General features: G+C 41.1%; 1 protein-coding gene across 2 annotated transcripts in view; it reads left to right on the top strand.

The window, feature by feature from the left end:
- The window catches only part of MINDY2 (MINDY lysine 48 deubiquitinase 2), a 149,858-nt gene that overhangs the window by 27,539 nt on the left and 100,651 nt on the right, over nucleotides 1-21,668 (top strand). The window lies entirely within an intron of this gene.

Here is a 21,668-nt window from a genome sequence, read left to right on the forward strand (position 1 = left end):
AGCTTTATGGGTTTGTATAACATGACTTTATGATTTACCTAAAGCAGGGTTCCACCCAAAATTGGAAGCTCCGCTTATCTGTTTCCTCCCTCCTCTGGTGCCACATTTGGCACCTTTCGGGGGGGGGGGGGGGACGGATAAATGTCAAAAGCAGGTGTTCGCTCCCAGTTCCATGTAAAGGCGCTGCAGTGATCTCCGTCATTTACGGACCCTCCTCCTTCCCCTCGCGCATGCATAGAAACAGGCTGTGAAGCCGCAAGTAAGGATACTGGCACCTGCATCCAAAGCCGATCGATGAGTCGGCTTAGGGTGCCGACATCATGGGCTCCCTGAGCAGGTAAGTGTCCTTATAGTAAAAGTACAGCAGCGCCAGTATTAGTAGCTACTTAATTTTTTTAACCACTTCCTGACCAAGCCATTTTTGTACGACGTTGTATGCAAACAAAATTGTATGTCCTTTTTTTTCCCCCCCACAAATAGAGCTTTCTTTTGGTGGTATTTGATTACCTCTATGGTTTAAATTTTTTGGGCTATAAACAGAGAGCGAAAAAAAAAAAAACATTTATTTTCTTTTTACTATAATACATATCCAAAAAAAAATTCTTATTCATCAGTTTAGGCCAATATGTATTTTACATATTTTTGTTAAAAAAAATCACAATAAGTGTATATTGATTGATTTGCGCAAAAGTTATAGCGTGTACAAAATAGGGGATAGATTTTTGAACTTTTATTTTTTTATGCTTTTACTAGTAATGGCGATGATCTGTGATTCTTCTTTTTTTTTTTTTTTTTCATTTTAGTGGCAAACAAATTGCGGCGAAAAAATCTGACCCTATGTGACACTTTTAGGGGACCAGTGACATTATTGCAGTGATCAATGTATAAATGACACTGGCAGGGAAGGGGTTAACACTAGGAGGCAATCAAGGGGTTGATTGTGTTCCCTGGGTGTTCTAATTGTAGGATGGGTGGGCTGCCAGGGACATGACAGAGATCGCTGTTCTCGGTCACTGGGAACAGCAGATCTCTGAGATGTCTCCTGTATACATAGGCTGGTCCCATTTCTGCATCTGTGTACCATGATCGCGGGTCCCTCGCAGGAGAACCGACCTGCCACCGTATAACTGCTGCAGCTGATCGGCAAGTGGTTAATACAGGCTGGAATTCCGCTTTAAAGTAAAAGTTCAGCCTAAAACAAAAAAAAATGTAATCTACTTGCAGCCACAATCTAAGACTAACCTATATAGCCCTGCAAAGCAAAAATTGCTATACATTCCTTTTCTGCAGCCACTCCGGTCCCACACTGAGCTGTCAGCGGCGGGTTCTTTGTGTAGGGTGCAGAAGAGGCATCTGACAATGGAAGACCCATATTAAGTGTTTGGGTGACATCACTTCCCAGGCATTTCCCAGCTGTTGTCTGCTGTGTCCTGCCCACAGCTTCTGCCTCCTGAGACCGGACCAGAGCAGCCTCAGAAAAGGTATTTATAACGATTTTTGCTTTACGGGGCTAAATAGGTTAGTTTGTGGCTGTGAGTAGATTTTAGTTAGGTTGAACTTCCACTTTAGAGCTGATTTCCAGGTTTCCTGTCACTTTAGTTTGTTTGGACCACACAGGTCCAAACAAACTATTTTGTTCACTAAGTAATGCAGTGTCTCTAAACCTTGTATGGTACTGCATGTAGTTTCAGCTATATACAATACACGGTGCTGGGTTTCAGCTGTAAGGCCTCGTACACACGACCGAACATGTCTGCTGAAACTGGTCCGCGGACCAGTTTCCGCGGACATGTCCGACCGTGCGTAGGGCCGACCAGACCGGATTCCTGGGCTAGCGGACAGGTTTCCAGCGGACAAATGTTTCTTAGCATGCTAAGAAACATGTCCGCTGGAAGCCTGTCCGTCGGACATGTCCGATGATTAGTACGACTCATCAGACATGTCCGCTGGGCCGAAATCCCTTGCATGCGTCAAAGTGATTCGACGCATGCGTGGAAGCATTGAACTTCCTGGGTCGCGGCGTCATCGTCGCCGCCACGTCATCGCGTATTCTGTCCGCGGGGAATTTGGTCTGATGGTGTGTACACACATCAGACCAAAATCTCCCAGCAGACATGTCCGATGAAAACGGTCCGCGGACCGTTTTCATCGGACATGTCTGCTCGTCTGTACAAGGCCTGAGACAGAGACTTTTCATCTCACACCCGCAGCAATATAGAGTCGGTCTGAGCAATGCTCAGCCATTCATAGGAAGCTTTGTATTCTGTGAACAAATACAAATCTTCCTCTTTGTAAGTTAAGCATGTATGGGGAACTGTATCAAATGCTTTTGCGAAATCTAGATGCAACACATCAACAGGTCTTCCTCTATCCAGATTACAGCTCACCTCATAGAATGTAAACTAGATTAACACCATATGTATTTCTTGACATTAGGCAGGTTAACACTATGGAAGATAATTTTATTCTTTCTATAGAAAAGCAGGCATTACATTGTTCAAATGCAATTCAGACCTTGTCTGATTAATCTATTTAGAAACAGAAAAGTAACAAAAAGTGTCTCTATAAAAGAAGAAGATTGCGAAGAATTTCATAATTTATAATAATTTCCACCTTGTTATCATTGAGGGATAAACTGATGTAATTTGAACTTTCCGTCATGTATTTTGGCAAAATGTTTAATATGAATAAGGGTTTTGATGGCACTGTTGGTTGGGCAAGGGTTACTTTAGACATTTGATCTGGGATTATGTTTAAGTTAGTGTTACTAAACCCAGGACCCTGCATTCACTATGTCTGGTCTCCCACAGTACACAGAATATGTAAATGTAATTATTTTAGTAAATATAAACTACAAAATTATCTTTTCTCATCAGCAGTCTTATGACTTCTATCAGTGTCTGGCAGAGCACTGGTTAGAAAAAAGAAAACTGCGCCAAACATTAAATATGCACAGTCCTCAGACTAGGAGGATAGATGTAATAGGTGTACTCCAGACAGAGTAAGACGCCAAACAGTCTATAATTGAATCCTGGTTCTTTAAGTATTGATTAAACAACACCGCAGTGACTCCACAAATAATCCATAAATAAGTGAGAAACCCACCACCGAATGTAATGGCCGCTTACCAGAGGGCAAGACCAATTTAACTATCGGCTATAGCCCAGCTGCGGCCTTTAAACTCCAAGGGTAAAAGGTATCAAAATGGATTCACACAGGGTGAAAGTTCCAGGACCCAGACTCCTTCCGTGCTCATGCGGTCAATGAATCGGGTATACACAGAAAAAAATGGGGGACCATAGCGTAACAACGCAACAAATGTAATTTTATTAAAAGGGTAAATTGTACTTACAAAAATTCAAGATAAAATCAGCGTACAAAAAATGCCGGACGGCATAACAAGGAACCCTTCCTCCTCACATCAGCGTGGTGACGTCACTGCGCTTACTCCCATACGCGGTTCGTCATCAACAGACATTCTCAATGGGAATAGGGCACTACAGTGACTCGCCACATTAAAGCGGGATTCCACCCGCAATTATTATTTTTTTTAAAGTCAGCAGCTACTAACAGTGTAGCTGCTGACATTTACTAAGGACACTTACCTTGTCCTACGTGCCCGCGCTGATGGCCCCCCCGATGCCGATCCCACGATCGATGCAGGTCCCGCGCCGCCATTCACACTAGGGGAAACAGGCAGTGAAGCCTTACGGCTTCACTGCCCATTTCCTACTACGCCTGTGTGAGTCTCGTGCCGGCTTGTGAATGGGCGGCTGCTCTCTGAGAACACACACAGTTCCCAGAAAGCAGCGCGCCCCATTCACTAGGAGAAGAAGAAGAAGAAAACATTCCGCGGTGCCGAAGAGGCAGATTACGGACTTCCGCATAGCAACAGGTATTTCGGGTGAGTATAATTTTTTTTTTTTTTTTTTCACTTTTATTTTATTTTATTTTTTTAATACTTTTGGCCAAATGTTGTTTTCCTGGGTGGAACTCCGCTTTAAATACAGATAAACCTTGTTGTGAGATGCAAGGAAACAGCCATCAGCATGTTAATTGTGGGCAAAAATGGTAGTACTTGGAAAAATGTATATATAATCCGATATGGAGTAACTAAATTCAACTATTGAATTCTTATAAAAGTTAAGACAAAAAAAAAATCTCTGTCTAAGCAACCGGCAAAGAAAAAAGAAAAAAAGGGGAATATTGTTTAAAAAAATATTATGTCCCGGATCATCCGCACCCTAAGCGGCAACCAACACGGAACTAGTGACACCTAGTGGAGTTACTACAAGGCAATTCAAGTGAAAAAGATAAATTTTAAATCAATATAGATATAAAAACTTGATAGTGAACCCTTTCAAAGTCATTGATATCAATCAATAATTAAGTAAGAGGAGTATATGAATGTGATAACTAAGTGCCTAATGTAAGTATAATTATAAAAAGGTATAAAATAAATTATACCAATGGTGGCACAAAAAAAATATATATATAAAAAAATATATATATATTTTTTTTTAATATTGAAAAAAATATAATAATCATCCCTGTGATGAATATTATGTGAATCGCCTAATTGGGGGCAATTAATGAAAATTAGGAAAAAAGAGAAATGAAAAAAAAAAACGCTTTGTGAACAATGTGAGTGGAAAAATATGTACCTGTTACTGCATGTCACAACGGGTATACATATTGGCCAAATCAAGCATTGTTTTTATAAAGGCATTTACATCCGTTTCAATGATTAACCCGTAGGGGCATATGTTTTTAAACCGTAAATTCAAGCCATCTCCAGCTTGGAGATCTCCCTCACTAGTAGGCTCCCTCTCAAATTGGGCTTGAACTTATCAATCCCCAAAAAGAGAGCATTTGACGGGTCTCTATTATGTTTTAGGAGGTAGTGTTTAGAAACAGAATGGTTTTTGAAACTCACTAGAATATTTGTAACTTGGTCATTAAGGCGTACCTGCAGTGGGCGTTTGGTACTGGTTAAAGTGGTAGTAAACTGCAACTTAAAAAAAAAAAAAAAACCTTGCAAGACAATTGCATAATGTGCAAGTATGCACCGCATACTTGCACATAATGAAATACTTTAGAACGTAGTCTTCCAGCAGAGCGTTGTCACTACTGACAGGGCTTCCACCTTTATCCGGTTTTCTGTCCAGGTTTGAGTGCTCCGCCCTTCTGATTTTTGTGCTAGCCGCGATGTCACGGCCGCGCCATTGAACTATGAAGGGATGGCACAGTTATGCTGCCCCTTCAGAGCGCATGGGCTGGTGATGTCTTCAGCTGCATGCAGTGTGAATATCTCCTAAACCGTGCTTTCTTATAGGCTTACCTGTAGGTACAAATTAAAAATAAGACTTTACTACCACTTTAAAAGAAGGGGAGGATAAGCGAGGACAGGCTCAACCAGCCCTTTAACACAATGCAGAGGATTAACCCCTTCGGTTCCACAGTTAGTATAATAAGCATGCTTTACTGAGTAAGCATGCTTAGACGCGAGTTTCACAACTCGCATTCGGCGCTCTATAAGCATTTATTCCAATCCAATCCAATATACAGACTGATTTTACTGTTGTGGGTTTAGTAACACTTTAAGTCTTGTCAACTATCATTGAGTTTATATTGCATAAATTCTTTATTCCTTGAATTTATTGTCCAAATATCTAACCAAGAAGCACATCATGATAACGTGGGAACAGCCACAAAATCTGTGACCTTTTGTTTTCAGAAATATTTGTTAAAGTCAGTCGGGACCTGTGATGTTGAAGCGGTGCCTCAAAAAGTATGTAGAGGCCATAGGACTAACTACCAGTACCGTGGTAATAATGATCTACCATGCCTTGTTCGATACTGTGTCTTTGCTTTGAGGCAGTCATCTTGTTCAAGGTCTTTTTCAAGGCAGGGTTTTGCTTCCCTATGTTAGAGCTGTCCCTCTCATAACTGGTGAGGAATTCTTTAATTCGCAGCAAGAGAGGTGAAGAAAAGCAGATCCACAGAATTAAGTAAATCTTATTCAAAATCTTGAGAGATAAGCAATCAGAGGCAGCGTGCCTCTCCCAATGCAGATATACAGGTATGGGGCTATAAGCACAAGTATGCCTAGGTCTTGTCATATGCCAGGAAATGCACTGCTATTTCTCAGGAGGAATTCAAGGCCAAGTCTTGCAAAGTCACAATTAACATTTTATTTATTTTAAATCAAGGAAAGCTTTATTAAACAGAAAATAGAAAAAGGAAAAAATACAACAGTTTCAGAACAGATCAGCTTCCATAGCCAAAGTCAACAGTTCCATGATTCAAGATCAGCCAATGATACAGACTGGGCATATCATAACAGAGACCAGCAAGTATATCAGAAATCATACCAACAGCACAATAAATATAAGACATTACACAGTAAAGGTAACTTCCTTAGTTTTCCAGCCACTCAGGTAATTCAATAGCCAATGGAGTTTACATTTACCCATTAGAAGCCTATCTAAGATGAAGTCAAGTGGGCTCAATCTCAGGGTGTCCAACTATGGGCCCCATAGTTGATCTTATTTACAAGGGCATCCCCTTGAGATTATATATGTTCTTCTCCACCTAAAAGTTTCTCTCGTACACTGTAACCATTCTTTAAAGTGGAGCTTTACCGCTAACGTGGCAACGCTGTTAGTGTAAAAGGGCTCTAAATTCAAGGAAGTGTTGTTTGAAACGTGTATAATATTAGTGTATAATGTTACACTAATGTTACAGTGCATACATAGCATCATAAAGGGCAAGGAACACACCAGACAGGTCAGGGATAAAGGTGTGGAGAAGTTTAAACCAGGGTTAGGTTATAAAAAAATCCCAAGCTTTGAACTTCTCACGGAGCACTGTTCAATCCATCATCTGAAAATGGAAAGAGTATGGCACAACTGCAAACCTACAAAGATTTGGCTGTCCACTTAAACTGATGGGAGATTTGCAGATATCCATGTTGAGGTGGGAGAATATGTCCACAGGACAACTATTATTTGTGCACTCAACAAATCTGGCCTTTATGGAAGAGTGACAAGTCATTGTTGAAAGAAAGCCATAAGAAGTCCCATTTGCAGTTTGCGAGAAGCCTTGTGGGAGACGCAACAAACAAACATGTGGAAGAAAGCGCTCTGGTCAGATGAGAGCAAAATTAAACCTTTTGCCCTAAAAGCAAAACGCTATTCGTGGTGGAAAATTAACACTGCACATCACTCTGAACACACCGTCCCCACCGTGAAACATGGTGGTGGCAGTATCATGTAGTCGGGATGCTTTTCTTCTGCAGGGACAGGGAAGCTGGTCAGAGTTAATGGGAAGATGGATGAAGCCAAATACAGGGCAATCTTAGAAAAAAAACTGTTAGATTTTGCAAAAGACTTGTAACTGTGGCTAAGGTTCACCTTTCAGAAGGACAACGACTCCAAACATACAGTCAGAGCTGCAATTGAAAGGTTTAGATCAAAGCATATTCATGTTAGAATGGCCCAAAGTCCAGACCTAAATCCAATAAGTATCTGTGGTAAGACTTGAACATTTCTGTTCACAGATGCCACTCCTTTAGATATGCAAGGCTGGTAGAGACATACACAAAAAGACTTGCAGCTGTTTTTGCAGTGAAAGGTAGTTCTACAAAGTATTGACTGGGGGGGGGGCTGAATACAAATGTGCGTCACACTTTTCACATATTTATTTGTAAAAAAATTCAGACAACCTATTACAATTTCCCATCCAATTCACAATTATGTGCCACTTTGTGTTGGTCTAACACGTAAAAACCCAATAAAATACATTTATATTTTTGGTTGTAACATGAAAAAAATTTGGAAAACTCCATGGGGTATGAAAACTTTTTCAAGGCACTGTATACACCTCAGCATTAAAATTCCTTCCTGTTCTTCCATTTTAAATGTTGGCCTAAAGTTTAGCTTTAAATAATGTTATTTGTTTTCAAACTGTTAAGAGTAAAGTTTGGCTTTAACTTTAAAGCGGAGCTTACCCCATCAATTTAACAATTTCCCCAAACTGTTACATTCAAGGCATGCTGTGATTTACTGTCACATTGACTTTACACTCAACCAAATTTGTCTAGCCATTAAATGGCTGGAGTTCATACGTGTGCACAGTCTATTGCATTAGGGTGTGCACCCCAAAAGTTCCAACACCTATGCATTTGAAATATTTACCGGCCTCTTCACCACTCTCCATCCTGAAACAATGGGATGAAGGGGGAGTAAGGGAGCACATGGGGGACCCAGGCAACAGAAGGAAGAGTAACAGGGAAAGGAGGGGTGGCATATATTAGTTTCCTCCTGTAGCAGCTAAATGTTGACAAAAGGGAGGAGGAAGAGGAGCCTACTTGCAGCTGCTGCAGGAGGAAAATACAGATCGGTTCCACTAAATTCTGGCCCCCGCCACCTCTTCTGTCCAGGTTCTGAGGGTCGGCAAGGAAGGACTGTGGTTTACCTGTCACCTGCCCACCATTGACAGGTTACCCATCCCAGGATTAGGGTGTGCCCAGGCACACCCCTTGCGCACACCTATGCTGAAGCCAGAATTGATCACATGTGTAGCACCATAGCAACTACCGATCTAAAAGGGACCAAGATGGCAGCTTCCTTGTCTATAAAAGGATACAAGGATACATAGGTTTTGTTCCACTTTAAGGCTGATATAAAAGGCAAAAACTATTCTATCTCTGTTGTTGTTGCACGATTACATTTATGTTTTTAAAATACAAACACAGTAAGTGCCTAATATGCACTTGGTATCAGCCTATTCCAATTCCCTATTAGACATAGCTCAGACCGGGAGTCGTCAAAGCAGCACAAGAAATAGAGCCGTGAAAGAAAGGCCGATAAACTAATTAGTCTGATGCTTCTTCTCCTACTGTCCAGTTACAGTATGAGGAAGGAACAAGGCCTGTAAGTGCTAAAGTGTATCTAAACCAAATAGATTTTTGCATATTACCTGTCCCTAGATGTAGTGACTGCATTCATTTTAAATTTTCAGACTAAGATTTTTTTTTAGTAACTGCAGATAATACCTGTTGATCTTGGCAGAGATGTGTCTTCGTCACTTAATTTGAGCTGTATTAAAGGTCTAAACAGTCTTATCTTCTTTGTAGTTTGTAGTCTAGTTCAAAAGGGAAGCCTGGGTTATAGCCATGGCTTCCTTCAAAGATTGTACATTGGAATGAGTGAGCATAGCCACCCAAGGACCCCGCTCCCCGAAAAGACTGAAAAAGACGTCCAAATCATAGAATACTGTACCGGTTTCCTTCCACACTCCAAGGACATGCTGGTAGGTTAATTGGATCCTGTCTAGTATGTGTATGTATGAATGTGAGTTAGGGACCTTAGAGTGTAAGCTTCTTGAGGGTAGGGACTGATGTAAATGTACAATGCATTGAAAGGAGAAGCAGCACACTGATAAGCTCACAATTTTGTACATTTTTCTCTTCCTATCAGCATGCCTCTTGTCAGCACATTCTTCCTCTTATACTCCAGCTCTGTTACACAGGGATGCTGACACCGGGTCCAATTTGGGTACTTGCACCATTTGCAATACCTAGCGGTGAGTCTTTCACATTGCTGTGGAGCACATTGCTGAAAGAGCCAAAATGCGAAAATTACAGAATTACGAATAAGCAAAATAACGAACAAGCGAAAATACGAACGTATGATTGGACAATCTTACTAAAATACGAAACACCGAAAAAGCAAAAGAACGAAAATGACATCTATAACGAACGATTTGCATTCCGTATTTTAAATCCTGTGTCTGTTCGTATTTTCATTCGTACGTTCGTATTTTCATTTGTGTTTTGTAAATCCGTTTCTTTGTCTGTTCGTAAATTTGTGTACTTGTATCGTTCTTTCGAATGGGCAGTGTAGTTAGTGAGTGATGTATCTTACTTAATATTTTAGCCAATCGGCTTATCTCTTTTGTGCTGAGTCACATTGTATAGTGTAATGCCCTTGTACACACGATCGGACTTCAAACAAACTTTTCTGTGGATTTTTGTCTGAAGGGAGTTGGCCAGACTATTGAAACCGAAAAAGTTTAACTTTTTCTTTTCTTTTTTATTACCCTCAACACGCGGTGAGGCATGTCGGACTGCTATGTATCACAGTTTCCACGACCAATGCTCTAAATGAAGTTAATTGCTATGTTTTTGTCTACCTCTGTATGTGGCATAATTATAATAAAAACAATTGAAAAGAAACCGAAAAAGTTTGTCCAATACAGCGCACACAAGGTCGGATTTTTTGGAAAACGCTAATTTTGAAGTTTGTTGGCAAAAAGTCTGACAGTGTGTACAGGGCTTAACAGAAAGTATATGTTAATATGGATTAGCCGCGTGTTGCTATGTATTTATGAAAGTACAAAATTATGAATCCATTAAACAAAAATTATTATCTAAATTACGAATTTCGAATCAACGAAAATAAATTAGACAGAATTACGAATCATTCAGTATAAACGAAAATAAAACTGTTACGAAAATACGAACGGGTCCGAATAGGAAAACTTGAGTCTTGCGAAATTACAAATCTTCACGATTCTACGGAACAAGACGAAATGAAACAAAAAAATAAAAAATATTTTTGTTGTGCACATGTCTAGTGTGCACACTTATGCAACCATATTATTATATTTTTACTTTCCTCTACCTAAAACATTTCAGTTAGTTTTTTTCAACTGAGTTGTACAGTATCTACGGCACATTAAAGGTGGAAAAAAATTTTTTTTTTACATCGCAGAAACCTGAAATTTTAACAGGGGTGTGTAGACTTTTTATATCCACTGTATGCTAGGGAATGGGGTGGCAAATGCAGAGAGGGATCTGGAGCCTGACTTTCAACATTTTGAGTTAATTAAATTCACAGTTCTTGAGTTGTGTACCTTTTCTGGGTCAGTGAAGTATTGAAGCCACAGACAGCGAGCAACTAGTATTCAAAAGAAGTTGGCAATGGTAACTTTACATATTCGTCTCATTGCATATTTATTTCTCAATCTCTTCTAGTTATTGGAATTTATTTTTATTTTTGCCCACTTTAAAATAACTTTAAGCTTAAATTCACATCTATGCTTTTTGGTGCATTGCAGGTGCTGTGTGTTAGTTATTTTTTACATAAGTTAAAGAGGATTGTTGAAAACAAAATACCCCCCACAAAGGTGTGGGGCTTTTAAGGCAACTTGTGAGAAAAATCATGGAAATATATAGAAAATGTATGAATTTATTTAAAGGAATTAGTTAGAATCTAATAGGCACATATGTCACCATATAAAACCCATGAATGCCAATAAAAGCAATACAACTGATATAAATTCAAAGATGTAGATCTCCTTATTGTTTCGCTGACGTGTTTCAGGATCTTATTGTGAATTTTTCAGGAGAGGTCACAGGATATGACGATCAATCACCTGCAAATCAAAGTCCTGCACTCCCAAGTTTTGTATATTTTGTTGATGTCTGTTGAAGAACTAGTATACACCCACATAAGATAACTTTGTAATTTAGTCCCAAATGTCTCCTGTTAGTTAGATTTGGAAAAAATATGTGCATAATATTGGAGAGTGTAGCCAATAAATCGACAGCCATCGACTGTATGCTGACTCATGGTGACTTGGAGTCCGGAACCCAAACAGCTTGATGAATTTTACCCAAAGTATTCCATTTAGAAAAACCGGCTGGTATTGGGAGATTTCTCGTTAGCAGTGACGACTGCTAATGAGAAATCTCCCCATATCAGTGAAATGATGCTTGGTTATATAAATACAGAGAAGATTTCTAAAAAATTATAAACAGTCTGGTGAAAAATCAGGTACACCCCATGGACATTTTTGACTTTTACAACACTGAAAACGGCAAACCTTAAATCCTAATTCAAATAATGCCAACAGGAAGTGACATACATGAACAAGTGAGACATAACATTTACTTGGTGTATTAATTTTCAGTTTTTAAATTCACAAAATGTAGCATTGTCATATGCAAAAAGTAAGTATCCCTACATTTGCCACCACTTCAAAGCAATGAAATTATAATCTGGTGTTTTGGATTAGGTGCCAATAAAGAGAACTTCACTAGGGATAATGCATGTGAAACTTCTAGGGACTGTTCTCTTTGCTGTTGACACATGTGTCATCATGCCAAGATCCGTAGAGCTCTCTAAAGCCCTCAAGAAAGTTGTGGATGCCTACGAGTCTGGCATAAGATTTGAAAAGATTGCTAAATGATTTGAAAATAACCTACAAGTGGCCTAAATTTCAAACAACTGCCAATTTGTCAAGCACTGGCGGGCCCTGCAAATTTAACCCAAGAACTGACTGACTGATGCTAAAAGAAAATTCTGCATGGACCCTCTGCACACTGTTTATACACCCTTTCTAGTAAAATTTGCACAAAAACTGTTTTTTTAGTTCACATACATTGCAGTACAAGTTTAAACTGGCCAACTGCAACAAAGTAATCCTTCCCTGCCAGTCATGCAAGCTGCAACGCTCCAGTGGATGTAGTGCCAGTATAGAGCAAATTAACACAATTTGTAAAAGTGGTACGAAGTGAGGTCCCCAAGAACCCCAAAAATCCTTTTAAAGGTATTCTAGTACCTCTTGCAGCAGTTGGGGTCATGCTTCATGCAACTACACTGAAAAAGAGATTGCACAAATTCAACCTGCATAAGAGGTGTGTAAAGAAAATGGTTTTGCTGTCTTAAAAATGGTTTTGCTGTCTTAACCACTTGAGCCCCGAAGGATTTACCCCCTCAATGACCAGGCCATTTTTTGCAATCTGGCACTGCGTTAATTTAACTGACAATTGTGCGGCTGTGCGACACTGTACCCCAATAAAATAGATTTTCTTCTTTTCCCACAAATAGAGCTTTATTTTGGTGCTATTTGATCACCTCCTGCAGTTTTTATTTTTTGCTCTATAAACAAAAAAAGACCGCCAATCTTGAAAAAAAAAAGAATTTATATATTTTTTACTTTTAAACATAAACCATATCCAATAAAAAAAAAATGTATTCATCAATTTAGGCCATTATGTATTCTTCAATAGCTTTTTGGTAAAAAAAATCGCAATAAGCGTATATTGATTGGTTTACATAAGCAAAAGTTATAGCATCTACAAAATAGGAGATAGATTTTATGGTGGGACTGCGACATTGCGGCGGACAGATATACACACTGTTGACCTTTTTTGGGACCAGTGACATTACAGTGATCAAATATGCATACAAATATGCACCGATTATTGTATAAATGACACTAACAGGGAAGGGGTTAACACTAGGGGGCAATCAAGGGGTTAAGTGTGTCCTAGGGAGGTACTGTCTAACTGGGGGGGGGGGGTGGACTGACAGAGTATAGAGAGATTACTGTTCCTGATCACTGGGAACAGACGATCTCTCTGTACTTCCCCCGTTAGAACAGAATCTGCTTTGTTTACATAGGAAGATCCCCGTTCTGCCTTTCTGAGAAGCGGTCACAGGTGGCTGCACACGCCTGCATTATCTCGTGTACGAAACGACGTACGTGTACGCCGTTTCGTACAATAGGGCTGTCCTGCCGCAGTACATATGTGGTGGGCGGTCCTTTTGGTGGTTAAAAGAACACAGTAAAGCTGGCCATGGGTGGAATTTCTAATTAAATTTCTTAGGAAAACAATACACACACTTGTCTTTGTACTGCTCACCTGGTTGCTGCCACACATGCTTGATACCATCTGAACCAAATACATTTATCTTGGTCTCATCAGACCAGAAGACATGGTTCCAGTAATCCATGTCCTTAGTCTGCATGTCTTAAGCAAACTGTTTGTGGGCTTTCTTGTGCATCATCTTTAGTAGAGGCTTCCTTCTAGGACGACAGCCATGCAGACCATTTTGATGCACTGTGTGCCATAAGGTCTGAGCACTGACAGGTTCCCCCCCCCCCACCTCTTCAACCTCTGAAACCTTTGGAGCAATGCTAGCAGCACTCTATTTTCCAAAGACAACCTCTGGATATGACACTCAGCACGTGCACTCAACTTCTTTGATCGACCATTGCTAGGCCTATTCTGAGTGGAACCTGTCCTTTTAAAACTCTGTATATTCTTGGTCACCGTGCTGTAGCTCAGTTTCAGGGTCTTGGCAATCTTCTTCTAGTATATGCCATCTTTATGTAGAACAACAATTTTTTTTTTCAAATCCTCAGAGAGCTCTTTGCCATGAGGTGCCATGTTGAACGTCCAGTGACCAGTATGCGGGAGTGAGAGCGATGACACCAAATTTAACACATCTGCTCCCCATTCACACCTGAGACCTTGCAACACTAATGAGGTACATGACATCGGTGAGGGAAAATGGCTTATTGGGCCCAATTTGGACATTTTCACTTAGGGGTGTCCTTGCTTTTGTTGCCAGTGGTTTAGACATTAATGGCTGTGTTAGTTATTTTGAGGGGACAGCAAATTTACACTGTTATACAAGCTGTAAACTTACTACTTTACATTGTAGAAAAGTGTAATTTCTTCAGTGTTGTCACATAAAAAGATATCAAATATTTACAAAAATGTGAGGGGTGTACTCACGTTTGTGAGATATATATATATATATATATAATGTGTGTGTGTGTATATGTGTAAAAGTTGTGTGTATTAAATAACGAAACTGAATAAATAACTTGCCTTTATTTATATGTATTACAAATTGAATGCTTGTCCCCTTTATACAAATATACTGTACATTTGCACTAATACATTGCTGCAGTCTTGTTTTCCACTGGTCGAAGGCACGGAGAAAATCAAATTCAACACATCCACCGTTTTTTTCTTTACAGCATCAAATTTGCATATTTTTTTAACATATTACCTGGTGATCCTGTCATGGAGGTCTTGGTGCAAGCCATTCCTGTTAAAGGTTGATAACACTCTGCTTCTACCCTGTGCTCCGACAATGTCACCCTGTCCCACAGACTTCTAATAGAGACTGCAAGTGGCTAGTTCCATATACATCGCACAGGCATGGTCCATTCTTATCACCATCAGGAAACCATTCCTGAGAAATGCTGTGTAGCCATCTCTGGAGTGCATGTAGATGGGCAATGTCTACAAAAAGACTGCTGTAGATCAGCAACACTAAGATACTTCAATGAATAAAAAAGATAAAAATTGTTATTTTAATTAAAGAAAATTCCTGTTAGATACACAGTGCTTCAGCAAACTACCGTATATACTCGAGTATAGGCCGACTTTTTCAGCACATTGTTTTATGCTGAAAAAGCCCCCCCCCCCTGGCTTATACTCCAGTGAGGGTCTCCCACTGTGTCATGCAGTCTTAACTGTTTGGTGGCCGTCCACTGTAACAAAGCCCCGCCGCCTTAGTCGGAACACTGATACAATGCTGGGAAACTGAATCCGTGTTCTGTCTATCACGGACAAGGAGGAGGCGGGCTGTGTTACAGTGGATGGCCGCCGAACAGTTAAGACTGCATGACACATCGGGAGACTGTAATCAAAGGTACATGAGGCTGCAGATGGGCACAGTGAGGCTACAGATGGGCATTGTTTACCAGTAGCTGCTGCATTTCCCACCCTAGGCTTATACTCAAGTCAATAGTATATATACGGTAAATGTAATTTTGTTGTATTACCATGTATTTCAAAAGATTCATATTTTTTTCCAGAGCTACCATTACTCTTCCACCTTTCAGAATAAATAAGGAGGTGATCTGTTGCACTGAAAGGCCTGTTGGGAGACTGTAGAGTTAGACTCCATACATACCATTAGATTTTCTGCAGATTTTTGTCTTCAGATTTACCAGAACCATATAATATGAGGTAAAACCTTAGGAGTTTCAATTTGTTTGCAATCAGGCAGGCCCTTGCACTACATGGTTTTGGTAAATCTGAAGACAAAAATCTGCAGAAAATCTAATAGTGTGTATGGGGTCTTGGCCCTTGTTGACACCAGTGTAGATCATGTTACTTCAGTGTGATTTCAAAGCCAAAGATCAGTGTGATTTGGATCAGTGATTTCATTGCAGTTTGCAACTTTGTTTAAGAAAAGTCAATGCAAGTGGCAAATAAATTACAGACAAGTAGTGCATGAACCTTTCAAAGTCGCTGCAACTTGAGTATGAGTTGGTTCCATTTTTGAAAATAGGATGCGACCTGTTTTGAACTGTCAAATCGCTTGACAAATTGCATTAGTATGAAAGAGGGCTTAGGGCCAAGATTAAGCTCTAGCTCAACATTTACAGGTAAAGTGGAAATCTGCATGTATATCTCTCCTTTTAAACATCTGCTTGATATTTTTTTTCACATTGTGCTTGGTTTGATTTTTTTTGTTTAATTTCTCTTTATTAAATTTTCCAATTCCATATAACATTTAACACTTAGACCCCTTTCACACTGAAGCATTTTTACAGCGTTTTAGCGTTAAAAATGGTGATAATAAAACGCTCATAAAACTCTCTCCATGCATCTCAATGGACCCTTTTACACTGAGTCCTGCAAGCAGCATCTTTGGAGCAGTTTTTGGGCGCTGAAAAAAACGCTCTAAAAACGCCCCTCTCCATTGTAATTAATTGAAAGTGCTTTTAACCCCTTAACGCCCGCCGCACGACTATATACGTCCGCAAAATGGCACGGACAGGCAGATGGGCGTATATATACGTCCCTGCCTTCTAGCGGGTGGGGGGTCCGATCGGGACCCCCCGCTCCGTGCGGCGGGCGGATTCCCTCGGGGAGCGATCCGGGACGACGGCATGGCTATTCGTTTATAGCCGCTCTGTCGCGATCGCTCCCCGGAGCTGAAGAACGGGGAGAGCTGTATGTAAACACGGCTTCCCCGTGCTTCACTGTGGCGGCGTATCGATCGAGTGATCCCTTTTATAGGGAGACTCGATCGATGACGTCAGTCCTACAGCCACACCCCCCTACAGTTGTAAACACACACTAGGTGAACCTCAACTCCTACAGCGCCCCCTGTGGTTAACTCCCAAACTGCAACTGTCATTTTCACAATAAACAATGCAATTTAAAAGTGTCAAAATTGTCCGAAGTGTCCGCCATAATGTCGCAGTCACGAAAAAATCGCTGATCGCCGCCAATAGTAGTAAAAAAAAAAAAATTAATAAAAATGCAATAAAACTATCCCCTATTTTGTAAACGCTATAAATTTTGCGCAAACCAATCGATAAACGCTTATTGCAATTTTTTTTTACCAAAAATAGGTAGAAGAATACGTATCGGCCTAAACTGAGGAAAACATTTTTTTTTAGATATGTTTTTTGGGGGATATTTATTATAGCAAAAATTAAAAAATATTGAATTTTTTTCAAAATTGTCGCTCTATTTTTGTTTATAGCGCAATAAATAAAAACCACAGAGGTGATCAAATACCACCAAAAGAAAGCTCTATTTGTGGGGAAAAAAGGACGCCAATTTTGTTTGGGAGCCACGTCGCACGACTGCGCAATTGTCTGTTAAAGCGACGCATTGGCGAATCGCAAAACCTGGCCTGGGCATTTAGCTGCAAAATGGTCCGGGGCTTAAGTGGTTAAAATCGCACTGCCCTTTGACACTAAGGCACTGCAAAAACAGCCTAAAACGTTAGGGTCTTAGCAGTGCTTTACCAGCGTTTTTCGGGCGCTGGCAGCGTGAAAGGGCTTTGAAAGCACTCAGACTTTTACATTGGGATTGCAGATGAGGTTTCGCCTGAAAAACGCTCGAAAAACGCCCCAGTGTGAAAGGGGCCTCCAAGATTTCATTGACACCTAAAAACACCTCCTTAATCTCTTTCTTTACCGAATGGTGGTTTCTTCGATTCCTCAAGAAAAAAAAGAGGAAAAGGGAGGGGGCAACTGGGGGGGGGGGGGGGTTGTGATTATAAAGGATATATTCATATATCTATATTTAAGTGCTTTGTTAATGTGAAATTTATTGTTTCCTATGTGTTGTCTTCTACTTGTTTATCCGTATATATATATATATATAATCCCTTCCCCCATAAAAAGAAAGAAAGAGAAAAAAAAAGGGGGGGGGAGACTTTTTGAATTAAATGAAGAGGATCGTTAACCAACCTCCCTTTCTTCTAGTGTCATGCATTCTACTAATCTTTAACATATTTACAATACAAAACAAGCATAAATACATACACATTAAAAAAAAAGCTGTAGATTGTTGCCCATCTTTCTTTCTATAGTTACTATATCCTTTTCAGAGCTTCCTAAGGCTTTAAGGTCTTCCATTATCCATCTATTTCTTGATTATGTTTTTCCCAAATTTATTTAAATGTCTCTTGTTTATGCCTGGTGTCATATATCCATTTTTCTGCTGCCTTTATTATGGTCACTTACCTTTTCCATTCTTGGAGGGTGGGGCATGTTGTTTGCTTCCAGTGCCTTGGTATTAATCTTTTGGCCGCATTTAATAAATGCGGAACAATACTGTTTTTATAAGTTTTTGTCTCTTGTGGTTCCATGGAACAGGAACCCCAATGGAGTGAACTCCATTGTCTCCTCTGACATTTTCCTGATCCATGGAGCCACTTCCTCCCAAAAGACTCTTATCCCTAGACATTCCCACCAGATGTGAAGGTAGGTACCCCTCTCCCCACATCCCCTCCAACATCAATCGTTGGATATATTTGTGCTAGCCGCACCGGGGTGCGATACCATCTGGCTAGGAACTTCTATGCCATTTCCTGGATGGCTGAACTTGTGGATATGACGTGTGTTTGTGATTAATTTCTTTAATTGTAATGGAGAGAATTTGCATCCTAGTTCTTTTTACCATTCTTAGATAAAGTAAGGGGTTGTTTTATTCTGTTCATTACGTATTAATTTATACATCTGTGACAGTAAAGCCCTGTACACACGATCGGATATCTGATGGAATCTAATCCGATGGATTTTTTCGTCGGATATCCGATGAAGCTGACTTTCATTAGTCTTGCCTACACACCATCAGTCAAAAATCCGACCGTGCCAAAACGCGGTGACGTAAAACACCACGACGAGCCCAAAAAAATGAAGTTCAATGCTTCCGAGAATGCGTCGACTTGCTTCTGAGCATGCGTGGATTTTTATCCGATAGAGTTCCACACAGACGATCGGATTTTTCTATCGTGTTTTTATTTATAGGAAAAATGTAAAACATGTTCTATTTTTTAACACCGATGGAAAAAAGACCGATGGGGCCCACACACGATCAGTATGTCCGATGAAAACAGTCCATCGGTCTGTTTTCATCTGACAAACTAATCGTGTTCACACAGTTTAAGTGATCCGGTTTTAATACCTTTTCTACATGTTTTTTCAAATATAGTTAGGGAGTTAAGAGTTCTTACTTGAGGTTCTAATCGTCTAAAGAAGCTTTGCATCCGGCTATATCTCCATCCTGCCATTACCATATCTCCTTGTGATATTAAATCTGCTTGAGGCATCAAAACCCCCAGTGGTGCATACCTCAAGCACAGTGCTTCTTTTTCCTCTCCTGGGGGGAACTATGGTTAACCCCCCAGTGGTGCTAGTGGGGATGTTTTTGGGGCATATTTGCAAGTTGATTTATCCTATCCCATACTGCCAGTGTATTCCGAGTTAATGGGGATGTCCAGTTTGATAATCCTCTGGCCTTTGTTGGTATCCATGGTGCCCCAGCCAGGTTTCTTCCCACCATATTGCCTCTATTAATACCCATGTTCCGTTACCTTCATCATGGCACCAGTGCAATATACGCACCAGGGCCATCGCTTTATAATAGTATGCAATATCTGGGAGCCCAACTCCTCCCTCTCCCTTACTTTTACATAGAATTTCATATGCTATCCTGACATTTCCCTTCTTCTATATAAATTATATAAATAGTTTCCGTATCTTTTTAAAAAATATCTGGGGAAGTTGTATGGGAACTGTATACAATAGGTATAACAATCTGGGTACTACATTCATTTTTAGGGTGTTGATTCTCCCAAACCATGTTTGTGTGTTTCCCTTCCATCTATTCAGGTCTTTTGTTAATGCTCCATATTTACACTCATATAACATCTTTTCATCGGCCGTTATGTGCACTCCCAAATAGTACAGTGATTCCTTGTTCCATAAAAACGAGTATCTATCCTGTGGTGATGTAATTATAGGCAGTGGTACATGACTTGGCATTATTACTGATTTCTCTATGTTTATTTTAAAATTAGATATCTTTCCATATCTTTTCACTTCTTGCATCAGCTCATATATTGATTCTTGTGGTTTTGAGAAAAAATAATAAATCATCAGCATATGCTGCCACTTTATGCTCTCTTTGCTCAATTTCCACTCCCACTATTCCCCTGTTCCCTCTCACCCTGCATAAAAATGGTTTCCGGCAGGAATGTCACCCCCACAATCATACATCATTCACAAACATAAAACAAATCATAATCGCAGTAAAAAAAAAAAAAAAAATTTAAAACACTGAAAACAAAAAAAGACAAAAACTTAACGCCGCTGGCGTGACCCACGCCTGGGGCGACCACGGCCCCGGCTCCACAGGGGAGACTCATGGGGGGGGAATGAGGAGCATCCCCTGGTCTCTGCCCACCTGGCGGCCTGCCCTCCAAGGCCACGGTGATTCTGGTGAGGCCCACATTGAGGGCTGCCGTGTTGGCCTGGACAGCCTGGGTCAGGGCACGCACCTCCTGACCCACGCCTGCTGTGGAAGTCTGCAGGTCGTTACAGCAGTTTTTTTTTTTTAAAGTGTATTTTGTGCATGTACTCGATAGAGGAGCCGGACTGCAGGAGTTGGGAGTAGGCAGGCCTCCCCCAGAGGCAATCTGCCACCTTTCTCTATGCCCCGGGTGGCAATGGCGGGTGTGTGAGGGGGTCCTCCCACACAGCCCGCCCTACCTGCTCCGCTTTGAAGCCCAACGGGGCAGAGGGACTCCCTATAAGGGAGTGAGAGGATCTAGCCCGCTCAACCAGCCCTGTTAGTCCTTCGCCTCTCTTTTTTAGAGACCGCGTGGTCAAAGTGCTTGCATGTTAACCCAATTTCGAGTGCGTGTAAGTGTGGTGGTTTTTGTGGGAGGGGGGTGGGCGTACTAAGCACAGGCTTACCTCGCATAGCACACCCACCGGGAGCTGGGCTGAGACCACCAAACTCAATTCACATGTAGCCGAGACCGGGATCCGAACCCCTAGCTGCAGAGGTGAATGGCTTGTCAGCGCAGTGCCAATCGTGTTGAGCCACCGCAGCTCCCTTTAGTCGTTACAGCAGTTAATCATTGCCAGTGAGTTGCAAGACATGTCCTGCACTGACTCCTTGATGGAGGCCAGGCTCTCCTCCATCCGGCCCAAAGTCTGGGTGACCTGACCCAGATGGCGGGTCTGACGGGCCTGGTCCCTTCTTAGGTTTTCCGGCAGAGCCTCTGCCACCCCCCTGGTCTTGCGGGTCGCCTTCCTGCCTCCAGATGAGGCTTGTGGCCTGGGAGTAGGGGAGAGCCCTGTTGGGGAAGGAGTGGGAGGGGCTACCCCTGATGGAGGCCTGACTCCTGCCAGCCCTAGGGGGAGCCTCCTCCAAATGGAGCGTGATATCATTCCCCGACATCACCTCAACCTCCTCAGAGGACTCCGGGCTTGCCTGGGGGTCTTCCTCAGACTCATGTCCGGTGGAGGCTGCGGAC

The sequence above is a fragment of the Rana temporaria genome, chromosome 3 (assembly GCF_905171775.1).
Source record: "Rana temporaria chromosome 3, aRanTem1.1, whole genome shotgun sequence".
NCBI classification, from domain to species: domain Eukaryota; kingdom Metazoa; phylum Chordata; class Amphibia; order Anura; family Ranidae; genus Rana; species Rana temporaria.